Genomic DNA, 12007 nt, shown 5'->3' with positions numbered 1-12007 from the left:
CACCTAGCTTCTTTGGGGCCTGCACCATATCCCATCTTACCAGAGCCATTCCATTCCTCCCATCCTCCTTACTCCATAGGAATCTTCTCTGTAAGGAAATCAACTTCTCAGCAACAGCCTTTGGCATCTTATACAAGCTCAAGTAATATACCGGCAGACTATTTAAGATTGATTTGATAAGCACCAACTTTCCAACTTTGTTCAGTACCTTAGCTTTCCAAAGACTTAGTTTCTCCTCCACCTTGTCAATTATAGGCTTCCAAGTCTTTACCAGCCTTGGGTTCGCTCCTAAGGGAACCCCAAGGTACCTAACTGGGAGAGTATCTAACTTACAACCCCACAAGCTACACATACGTTGAACCCAGTGCTCTCCACAATTGATTGGAATCAGACTAGACTTATCAAAATTGATACTGAGCCCGGACATCAACTCAAACTACCGCAACAGCCGCTTGTAGTTCTTCATAGTCTCATCTTCTGGCGGGCAAAATAGGATAGTGTCATCAGCAAACTGTAGATGTGAAAGCTCCACCTTATCACTACCAACTACCAAGGGAGAGATACGCCTGTTTCTGACTGCCTCCCCCACCATTCTATGTAGAACATCCACAACCAGTACAAATAAGAAAGGAGAGAGGGGGTCGCCTTGTCTCAAACCCCTTTCCATTTTGAAAGGTTTAGTCGGCGAGCCATTTATCAAGACCGACATAGAGGCTGTGGTCACACACTCCCTAACCCATGTCCTCCACCTACAACCAAACCCCATCTTCTCCAACACAATATCGACAAAGCTCCACTTGACTCAGTCGTAAGCTTTTTGGAAATCTAGCTTAATTATGGCCGCCTCCTTCTTCCTCCTTTTAAGCCAGTGGACCATTTCGCAGGCTATCAGAGCCCCATCATGAATTTTTCTGCCCTTTACAAAAGCACTCTGAGTCTTCCCTACTAGCCTTGGCATTACCAACCTCATCCTCCTGACCAACACCTTCGAGATAACCTTGTACACACACCCAATCATACTAATTGGTCTCAGGTCTTTAATCTCCTTCGCACCAACAAACTTAGGTGCCAACGCCACCCAAGTTATATTTGAGTTCGCTGGTAATCTTGATGTTTGAAGAACCCCCATTACAGCTGTCGTGAACTCCGACTCAATCTCAGCCCAACATCTCTTTATGAAATTCATGTTGTATCCATCAGAACTCGGCGCCTTAGATGACTCACAGTCCCGTACTGCCTCTCTGATCTCCTCGATTGAAGGTAGTGTCTCAAAGGCAACAGAGTCTACCTCTTCTATCCTCTCCACCAGATCATCTCTAAACCCCAACACAGGAGAATCTTCCTGATGATACAGTTCTTTGTAAAACTCTCTGATAGCTATTTTTATTCTAGCTTGGTTCCTTACCAGTCTGCCATTAACGACCAGAGAATCATCCCTGTTATTTCTTCTTCTCGCCGATGCTATAATGTGAAAATACATTGTGTTCTTGTCCATATCCTTCGCATGCCGAGACCGAGACATCTGCTTCCAGTGAATTTCCTTCCTAACACACCACTTCTCATAGCATGTAACTAACGCCCTTCTCCTGGCCTCTATAGTTCCATCATACACTCCATTACCTACCAGCTCACACACCTTCTTGATTTCTTCCTCCAACTTCAGAATTCTGTTATCCATCTCCCCAAAATTGACCTTATGCCATCTTTCCAAAGGAGCTGTCAATGCCCTCAATTTATCTGTGAACTGCATCTCCCCTAAACCTCTCCATTCCTCCCTAACCATTCTAAGAAAACCTGTGTGTGTAAACCAGGAATCAAGACTACGGAAAGGTTTAGGACCACGACTCATCATTTTCTCCCCCACTATGATAGGGCAGTGATCTGACAAACCCCTTGGGCCACCCCTTAACCGAGTCTCAGGGAACACTTCTAGCCAATCCACAGTAACCATAGCTCTATTAATCCGACTGCACGACCGGCCACGAAACCAAGTATACTTACTATCCGTGAGCGACAAATCCACTAGGTGCATATCCTGAATCCAAAGCTTGAATTCTTCCGTAGCCCGAGATAGACTAGTTGCATCTTTTCGTTCCTCCACATTCACAACTTCATTAAAATCTCCTATAAAATAGGACGGAACCTGACATAATCCAGTTATGTAGCTCAACTCCTCCCACACATGACTCTTCTCCTCTCTACTATGTGCACCATAGACCAAGAAAAACGCATAGTGAACACTATTCTTTAACAAGACTCCTTCAACACACAACCACCTATCCCCCTTGTAGCAGTTTTTCCTATCAAAAAATATTTTATCCCAAATCAACAAAAGACTCCCAAATGCACCATTGGAACCTACAAACTCCCACCCCCGCTCCGTCATTCCCCAAATCCGTGTTACATCAAATCTCGTCACTACCCTTCTTTTCGTCTCAATCAAACCTAGCTACCATGCTCAAGTTATGTTTATTCTTCAAGTCCTTTACCATCCTCATCTTCCCATCACCCCGTAACCCCCTAACATTCCAAGAACTGAAATTTATTTAGAACCATTATAACACACCTGGCTTTTATTTTTGGGTCTGTACCGTCTCATCTTCTCCCGCTGCTTTGCCAACTTCTTCTTCTGTGCAATTTTCTCATTCTGCGCCTGAAGAATGGTCATGATATCGTCCTCCTCGTTATACAACACTGTCCCTGATTCCATCGCCAGTGCTAACGTCAGTTTGTTCTCCAGTATTTGTTCCTCGACGCCCTGAGTGTGACCTTCCCCTTCCGCCTTCTCGGATCCCTCCTGCCCAGACCCAGCGTGTTCAATATCTTCCTCAGCAAACCCATAAGCCATACTACCTCTACACTGTTCCTGAATGATCGCTTGGCCCGGTTCCACTTGATCGTGAGTCACGCCTTGCTCCCTACACCGTACAGCGTCCACAGCTTTCCGAGCCACACCTTCAACCGTGTGCAAGTCATCCTCCCTCCTGGGGCCACCCGCATCCGCCTTTGTTTCCTCCACTCTCTGTTTCTCTGCACCACTCCCGTCCTCATCTCCTTCCCGATCTGGCAGGAGCGGAGTGCCACCAACAGATCCAACCCCGCCATTAGCAGCAGCGTCAGCGACTAGATCTGGTCTGCGACAATCATCAACTCGGCGAACCAGGCAGCTCCCCAGCGAACCTGACCGCTCGAAAGGATAAACATATTTTTCTTTAGCTCTTTTGCGTAGAAGGTGCTTGCCTCCAATAATCACAATAAATCAATTAAATATTAATAGTATTGTGTAAAAAATATGACATTTTGCTATGAAGTTTAGCCCGAAGTAATGTACGGTAATTTTGTAAAAAATATGATAATCACAATTAGAAATTTTATCCCAAAATAATATATGGTAATTTTATTTCACCGTATTGTTTAGTTTGACAGATCAAGAATTAATTTGTCATGAATCTTAACTCCTTTTAAAGGTATATTATTGGCTAATGAGTTATTGCATACATAAGGCGAAATTTAAACTCCCAATATTTACTCAAACAAATGGGTGAGCTGCATATTCGACCAACCCAAATTAATTAGTTAGGTAATTTTATTGTATAAATGCGTTTGTTTATAGATACATAATACTAAAATAAAAATACAAAAACATAAAATTATGGTTAGCAAATAAGAATATAAAGATTGTGTTATAATATATTGAAATCATGTATTTTATGTTCTTCTTCACATGAAGGACGCAGTGACATTAGTGATTAGTATAACTTATTTTTTTATTTTTCTTTTTATTAGTTCTATCAATTTTTTTTTAAATTGTGTTTGAAAGAAAATAAAATAAATTAGATTTGTATAATTTATTCTTTCTTATATTTTTATTATTAAATAAAATACAAAACATTAACTATAACTTTATTGTTTGTATCTTATTTTTAGTACTTTATCTTATTTTATTCTTAAAATTAAATACACCCTAATAGATGTATAGGGTTCATGGCTGCCCTTCTTCCTTTTTCTTTCCTTCTTCAAGAGGTAGATTTTGTTAGAAAACTAACTTTTTATTAGATTTTCTTTTCTGAAAAAAAGTTAGAAACATTCTTAATACTGCTAAATAAAAGAATCAAAATGTCATTATATCTTAAAGAGTATCATTATTAATTCGTTAACGACTATATGTTATGTAACTGAGAGAATATCTTTCTTGAAAAAATGATTTATATATTGAAACTGCAAAAATACCCAACTTTTTAGTCATCTATACCGCAAAAATGATTTATATATCTTAACTCATTTAAATGATTTTGCGTTGTTGAAGTTGTCTCCAATCCAATGCAAGTTTGTTATGTCCTTGATAACTAGTTTGCACCCGCTCCGTTAAGTTTGAAATGGGACCTTGCCTTGTCAAATGTACTTGTAATTTTCATTCAAATAATTAAATGATGAATAGCCGTAAATTCAGACAATTTCTCAATGGTGGTTTATTAATTTATAATAGTAATATGAATTGGACCGAGTTTTTACAAGAATTTTATATGACATTGTTGCAGGTTTATTCATGCCATTAATAAAAAAAATAAGCCAAATAAAATATGACTTAAATTTAGATTAAATTCTTATAGTGGTCTTGAGATTGACATTATATATTAAAATTATTTTTGAAATTTTAATTACATTAATTATGTTTTTAAAATTAAAAAAAATACTATTTTAATTTTTAATTTATTTTCTGTTAACAGACATAATTTAATGATATCACTACCAAAAAGAAGGGGTTTAGCCACGGAAAAATCCGTGGTTAAACTCCAAAAAAACTGTGGCAATTATGCTTTTGCAACAAATGAACATCCGTGGTTAGAGAGGGCGACGCGTTTTTAGTTAGCCACGCTTTTTACTCCAATAGCCACGGTTTTAACACCCGTGGAGACATTTTGTTAGCCACAACTTTAGCACGTTTAGACACACTCTTTTCCGTGGCAAAATAAAATATTTACCTGTGACAAAATTGATCAGGCCGGGCTTTTTTGCCATACTTTTTTCCGTGGCTAACGATAGAAGTTAAATTAAAAAAAAATCATAATAAAAATGCTCTTTAATATAAAATTACATCATATAATATTAAAAAAATTAATCACATTCCTATACGTATTATCCATAGTATAAAAATATAAAATTAACAAATACTTAGTATTGAAAAGCAAATATCCTAGATTAATGGATTTAATGTTAAAAAAATATTCAAATCAAACTATTACAAAATAAATATCAAACTTTGCTAAAATGATACAAATCTTGAAAGTATCAAAATAATGAATTTATCAAGCTCTCCATTTCTTGTTACACAGACAATCCGCATGCAAAAATATTTCCAGGTAAATAGTAAAAAATACACATAACTTCGGCCACTAAATTATACACCACTGAATTATACACCCTGTCGATACTCTTGCTTTGTGTACTCCAATAAAATCTGTTAATCAAATTAGAGATCAAGAATTAAGCTAAAAAATTAATAGGTCATGATTTGACTCCTTCGAAGATGATAAAAAATTAAGGTACAATACTTACTTTTCGGATGTAATTTGCAGCTGCTTTGCGGCCTTCAATTGTCAGTTGCATAACATCTTTCAAAATGTCAATTGGTGATTTAGAATCTATCTACAACCAGTAACAAAAGAAAGAATGCATGTTGGAATAAAAAAAAAAAAAAAAGTCTAAAATTAACTTTCATTGTTGACTAAAAGAAATATAAAAAACAAAATGATGTCATGAAAATCTTCTTCGCGATTCGGGTTTACAGATAGAATTCTGATTCCACCGATTTTGCTTGCTTCTTCGGCGACTCAAACTGACGGTACTCGAACTGCAAATCATGGTCCCTGCTCTTTCACAGAACGTCCGGTGTGATCGTACCTAGAATCTAAACAGTAGGGGTGGCAAGCGGGGAAGCCCGCCCCGCCCCGCCAAAAGCCCACCATTTGGCGGGCTGGCCCGCCCCGCCCCGCTTAGTGAGACGGTCCCAGAATCCTAGCCCGCCCCGCCTAACGGCGGGCTGACGGGCCGGCGGGCTAAGCCCGCCAAATATCCTCTTTTTTTTTTTTTACTTTTAACTATTAAATAATATATATAAAGATATAAAAAAATCTCTTTTGTTTTTTACTTTTAACTATTATAATTTCTAAAAGTATAAACAAATTATAATTTTTGTATTCACAAACATTAAAGTCTTTGTAATTATAAATATTATTTCCAAAGCAAAATAAACATAATCTAAAACATAATTAACAATATTGTCTCTAAAACAAAACAAACATAATCTAAAACACCCAATTTTCATCTTCATTCTCTTGTAAGTTGGGTTGGGGAAGTTGGATTTTGGTAAAAAAATTATAAAAATACCCCTTGCTAAAAAAATACTAAGCCCGGCGGGGAAGCCCGCCCCGCCCCGCCAAAACCAGCGGTTTAAGCGGTGCGGGTTAAGCGGGCTTTTGCTATTTGGCGGTCCCAATTTTTCAGCCCGGCCCGCCTTTTTTAGCGGGTTACGCGGGCCGGCCCGGCGGATTTAGGCCCGTTTGCCACCCCTACTAAACAGGAACGTCTTGAGTGAATTGCTCTGAAGGTTAGCTGAATTTGATCTGAGTGTAGGAGTTAAGAAATTACGATAGGGAGAAACGGAAGAAAATGTTATTAACGAAAGGGTTGGCTGCATGATCAATTGCAGGAGCTAACAAATAGGGATTTTGAAATAGTGGAAGGAAGTTATTGTTAAAACTGGGTGAGTGGGCTACTTAATAAAAGTTGCGCTTAACATTGCCGCTCAAAATTTCATTCATCTTATTATAGATGTTAATTTGAATTTTGTTTAGTGAACTAACTATAACTTTTTAATTTAGAGTAAAATTTAATTTTAATAAAAAAATATCAAATTGTAAAATTTACAACTTTAAATTATATTAAAAAATTTCACATATTAATTAGAATTTAAAATTTTTACTCGTTGAATTTAAAAAAAAATGGCATCAGTAAAAATTAAAATAAATAAACTTAAAACTTAAGAATTTGATACCTTTAAATTGAAGAAAAAAATTTTTTTGTACATAATTAAAAAATGAACTCCTATAAAAATAATTTTAATTTATTTTTTAAATTAAATTAATAAAATATAAGTATAAAACTAATATTCTGAATTTTAAAAGTTAAAATTCTGTTTATTAATGTTGCCATAAATTAAGAGTGAGTAATTAAATAATGAATAATTAAATTAGTTATTATTTCAATAAAATTATAGTTAGTATCTTTTACTTTCTAAAATTAGTTAAAACTATTTTATCAAAGATAAATATGTACTCTTTTTATAAGTACTCTTTTTTATAATTTTAACATTTATTTTCAATTGAATCATTTTATTCTATCACCAAAGTCTCTAAATAATGCATACAGTAAATTGGACACTGAAACTGCATTTGACCAAAAAGAACACGCACAAAAAATGTAACAACTAAAATATAAATATTGAAATTGTATGTATATAATTTAGTTTTTTTGGTTACATTACAATCTGATTTAGTAACAAGTAATGAATAATACAATATACGTTAAAAAACTACAGTTAAATCAAAAAGAAAAAATTAATCAAATCAGCGCATAGTTAATACTAAGTAAAAAAATACATGATTCAGAGATATGGCCAAATTCAAGGATCATACGAAGTGAGAAAATTACACATCATCAACAAAATCTAAAATCAAACCATTAGCATACTTTATTAATTTTTCATGGCAGCACTCAAAAGGAGGGAGAAGAATTCAACAATTGAAGAATTGGAAAAGCCTGCACATGATAAATCGAATTTACCTTTAAGTTACGGTTTAAATTTTGAAAAAGTAAAAACTACATAAAAATATTTTGAGAGGGATGGAGGACAAAACCAATATTAAACGCGGAATTTAAAAGTGAAAATCGTTCGATTTTGCCACGGTAATCATTGAGTCTGTGGTCATTGAGAGAACTCATCTCAAGTTAGCCACGAACAAACAAAATCGTTGAAAAATTTCACAAAATTTGGCCACGGAAATACAAGACGTTGCAAGTGATTACCACGATCATATAAATTTGCCACTCTTTTTAGTTCGTGGGTATCTTCCCGTTGGTAATGTCCGTATTTCTGGTAGTGTATATAGACTTTTTAGTGATACATGTCATCTTATAATTTGGCCACGTATAATGATATGATAATGTGTCAATTAGTAACATATAACATACTGATGTTCATGGTTATACTATGTACTAATTTTTTTTGGTGACTTGTATAATTTTTGGTGACTATATGTACTAATTTTTTTGTATTATATACCAAAAATTTTGTATTGTATATTAAAATTTTTATAATTAATATTTTTACTGAATATATATAAAAAAAAATCGAGACGATAAAAAAAGGAAGAGACGAAATTAAAGAAAAAAATGACGGCATAATAGTAGCGATAACAATATTTTAAAAAAAATTGTAAAAGATGACTAAAAAGAAGACAAAGAAAAAGAAAGAGAAACCATGCAACGTGTTCGTACATAATGATTTAGTTTTCAATTTCGCTACATTATCAAGAATCATATTCTTGCCATTTTTGCTAACTTTTATTTATAATTGTATTTAATAGAAGTGTTTTTGTGAATGTGTTTAATAAAAATATTTTTTTATAGTTGTGTTTAATAAAAGTGTCTTTATAGATATATTTTGCTGGATATGTCTCTTTATTTTATTTTATTATTTATTTATTTATTTTTATTAAAAATAGGAGACTCGAATCCACAACCTCTTTATATATGTGTTTAAACGGAAATGTTTGGTAACCAAAGAAAATCAGCAAAAAACAGCTATAACTTTCCTTATTTAGCATTTATTAATTGTTGCTATAATTAATGAATGCTAAATAAAGCAAGTTCTGTTTGTTTTTTTTTGTCTTCTTAGTATTGTCCGTGTTTAAAATATAATAATTAATTATTATTGACAATAAGTTGGCAAATAATATGTTGATATCCTATACTTTTCTTTTAGTTTTAAAAACATTCTAAAAAATATTAGGAATTATTAAAATTTATTATTTTTAATTATTAATTTAATTTTTAATTTAATAATTTAATAATATATTTTATTTTATACTTTTTAATTAATTAATAATTAAAAATAATAATTTTAATAATTTTTTAATATGTTTTAGAAAGGCCAATCACGAAGTGGTCAGCTTGTAATCTTTGGAAAGGGCATAAATATATGATGACGTGTTTGAGAGTCTCATCGATCATCTGAAAAATTGTCATTCAGAATTCAGCAGAATAATATCTTCTTTTGCTGTCGTGACTTTTACTTAAATAAACAAATATATAGCTGCTTTTGATTGAACCCAACGGTCGCAAATCCCGAAGAAACTCTTTATTAGATTTGTTCCTACTGTTTTTTTCTTTCTTTATTAAATCTTATAATTGATAGAAAAAAATTATTGACGTTTTTTTTTGTGACTTAAAAGAAAAAAAAAAAACAAAAACTAAGAAAGAAAAAAAAACAAGAAACTGCTTAAGAAAGGCAGTCCCGCTGAATACTACTCTCAAACTTCTTCCAAGGCAATGGAAGTTCCACTTGGGGAGAAATAGTCCTCATTGCAGTCTTTGCCATGATGTCTGTTACTGTATTTGCATCTCTCAAGATCAACCGAAGATCAGCACGCCATTTCCAAGACATGATATCTCGGATTTTTAATACCAAAGGATCAGTAAACCCAGAGCAATCTTGTAAATTATTGACAATAGTAAAAGCCTCCACACAGTCTGTCTCACATATAATGTCTCTTTGTCCCGAGTCCCATGCTAAAAGAAAACCTCTCCAAATAGCAAACAACTCTCCTTGCAAAATGTTACGACTCTCAATTGTTCCCAGACAGCCTCGTTGCCACCTTCCCTTCCAATCTCTGCTAACACAAGCAAAACCAACTCGAGCACCACTGCCAGGATAGCTAGCATCACAATTAATCTTAAAGGTACCCAATGAGGGGGGAATCCAAGAGCCACTAATGGTTGAGGGGATAGATAGTCGTTGCAACTCAAACATATTTCGGAGCTCCTTTTCTAAGGACAAAACCATACCAATCACCTTGTCTGTGGTCCAATGCTCGTGAGGATGAAAGATCTCGTTGTTTCTCGAACACCAAATCCACCAGAGACCAGAAAAGAATCTAAAGGGGCGCTGTTTGCTATTATGTAAGAACCAACTCATCAAATCCACTGGTTGATCGGAGATCCCTAAAGCTTGCCAAACAAGTTGGGCTTTTGGACAATTCCGAATACAATGTAAAACCGACTCCTGACTTGAGAAACATCGTGGACAGCTATCCGTGTGCGAAATGCCCCTTCTAAAACGAAATGCAGCAGTAGGAAGAGCCTCCCGAAGACATAGCCAGGCCAAAAATTTGTGCTTTTTCGAAACATGTTGACGCCAAAGCCAAAGCCAATTACCCCTATCCTCCCAACTAAACATCTTCTTACTGAGCCATAAATAACCACTATGAGCATCTGGGTTGTAAGAATTAATGTTGCTCTGCAGAGACTGATTCAGAGGAGAATAGATATTCTCAAGGTTCCACTGTCCAGATGACCAAAGGTCCAAGATCCTGAGATCCGAATCAGAAATGTGAACATAATCCATCCCCTGACACAGTCGCCCCTCTCTTCTCCATTTAGAAAACCAAAAGTTCTGTTCCAAATCCCCAATGCACCAACTAAAACCTTCCTTTAGGATATCCCAAGCTCGACATATACTCTTCCAAACATAAGATCCACTTCCTCGAGACCGACTAAAACAATCATCCTTAGAAGAATGGTATTTCTCCGTCAACAGTTGAACCCATAGCTTGTTGGGATGGTGAAAAAGTTGCCAAACTAGTTTTCCAAGAAGAGCAATATTGGCACAAAAGGGATCTCTAATTCCCAGACCTCCAAACTTCTTAGGAGTGACCAACACTTTCCAGTTAACTAGATTCAGGCCTCTACCATCAGCTTGACCCTTCCATAGAAAGTTTCGCATCATGGATTCTATCTTATTAGTTACCCCTTTAGGGAAGAGAGATACTTGCATGCGATAAGTAGGAATCGCAGTCACTACCGAGTTGAGCAAACAGAGTCTGCCTGCCTTATTAAGCAATCTTCCTTTCCAGCTGGCTAGCCTTCCCCGAATCTTGTCCAAAACATCGTTGAAAGTTGCGCGTGTCACCCGAGAGTGATTAAGGTTCACCCCTAAATACTTGCCCAAGTTCTGAACGAATCTGATGGAGGAGACTCCAGTGAAAATCTCTTTTCTTGTCGCTGAAACATTCTTGGAGCATAGCGCTTTAGATTTTTCCACATTAACCTTCATCCCAGAGGCTCTGCAGAAATTTTCCAAAGTTACCATTACAGTTTGAACTTGCTGTTTTTCAGCTTTACAAAAAAGAAGCAAATCATCGGCAAACATCAAATGAGAAATTCTTGGACCCCCTCTAGAAACCGCAACTGGCTTCCACACGCCCTTATCAACTTGCTGATTAATAGAACAGGACAATCTCTCCATACACAACACAAACAGATACGGTGATATAGGATCTCCTTGCCTAAGACCCCTGCTCGGAGTAAAGCTATTTAATCTATCCCCATTCCAGAGGATAGACAGTGAGGAAGCAGTGACACAACGCATAATCAGATTGACTGTCGGAGGAGGAAAGCCAAAACTCACCAGGGTTTGTTTCAGAAATCCCCAATCCACTCTATCGTACACTTTCTCCAAATCAATCTTAAAGGCCAGGGTGCCTTTCTTTGACTTTGTCTTCTTCATGAAATGGAGAACCTCTTGTGCTACAATGATGTTGTCAGGGGTTCCTCTCCCCGGGATAAACCCTCCTTGAAGGGGCCCAATAATCTCTTTGAGATGGGGACGAAGTCTATTGACCAGGACCTTCGTTATAACTTTGTAAACCACATTACAGAGACTAATTGG

Source organism: Arachis ipaensis, chromosome B1 (assembly GCF_059453495.1).
Source record: "Arachis ipaensis isolate K30076 ecotype BB chromosome B1, ASM5945349v1, whole genome shotgun sequence".
NCBI lineage: Eukaryota > Viridiplantae > Streptophyta > Magnoliopsida > Fabales > Fabaceae > Arachis > Arachis ipaensis.
Note: the sequence above shows the minus strand (reverse complement) of the source record.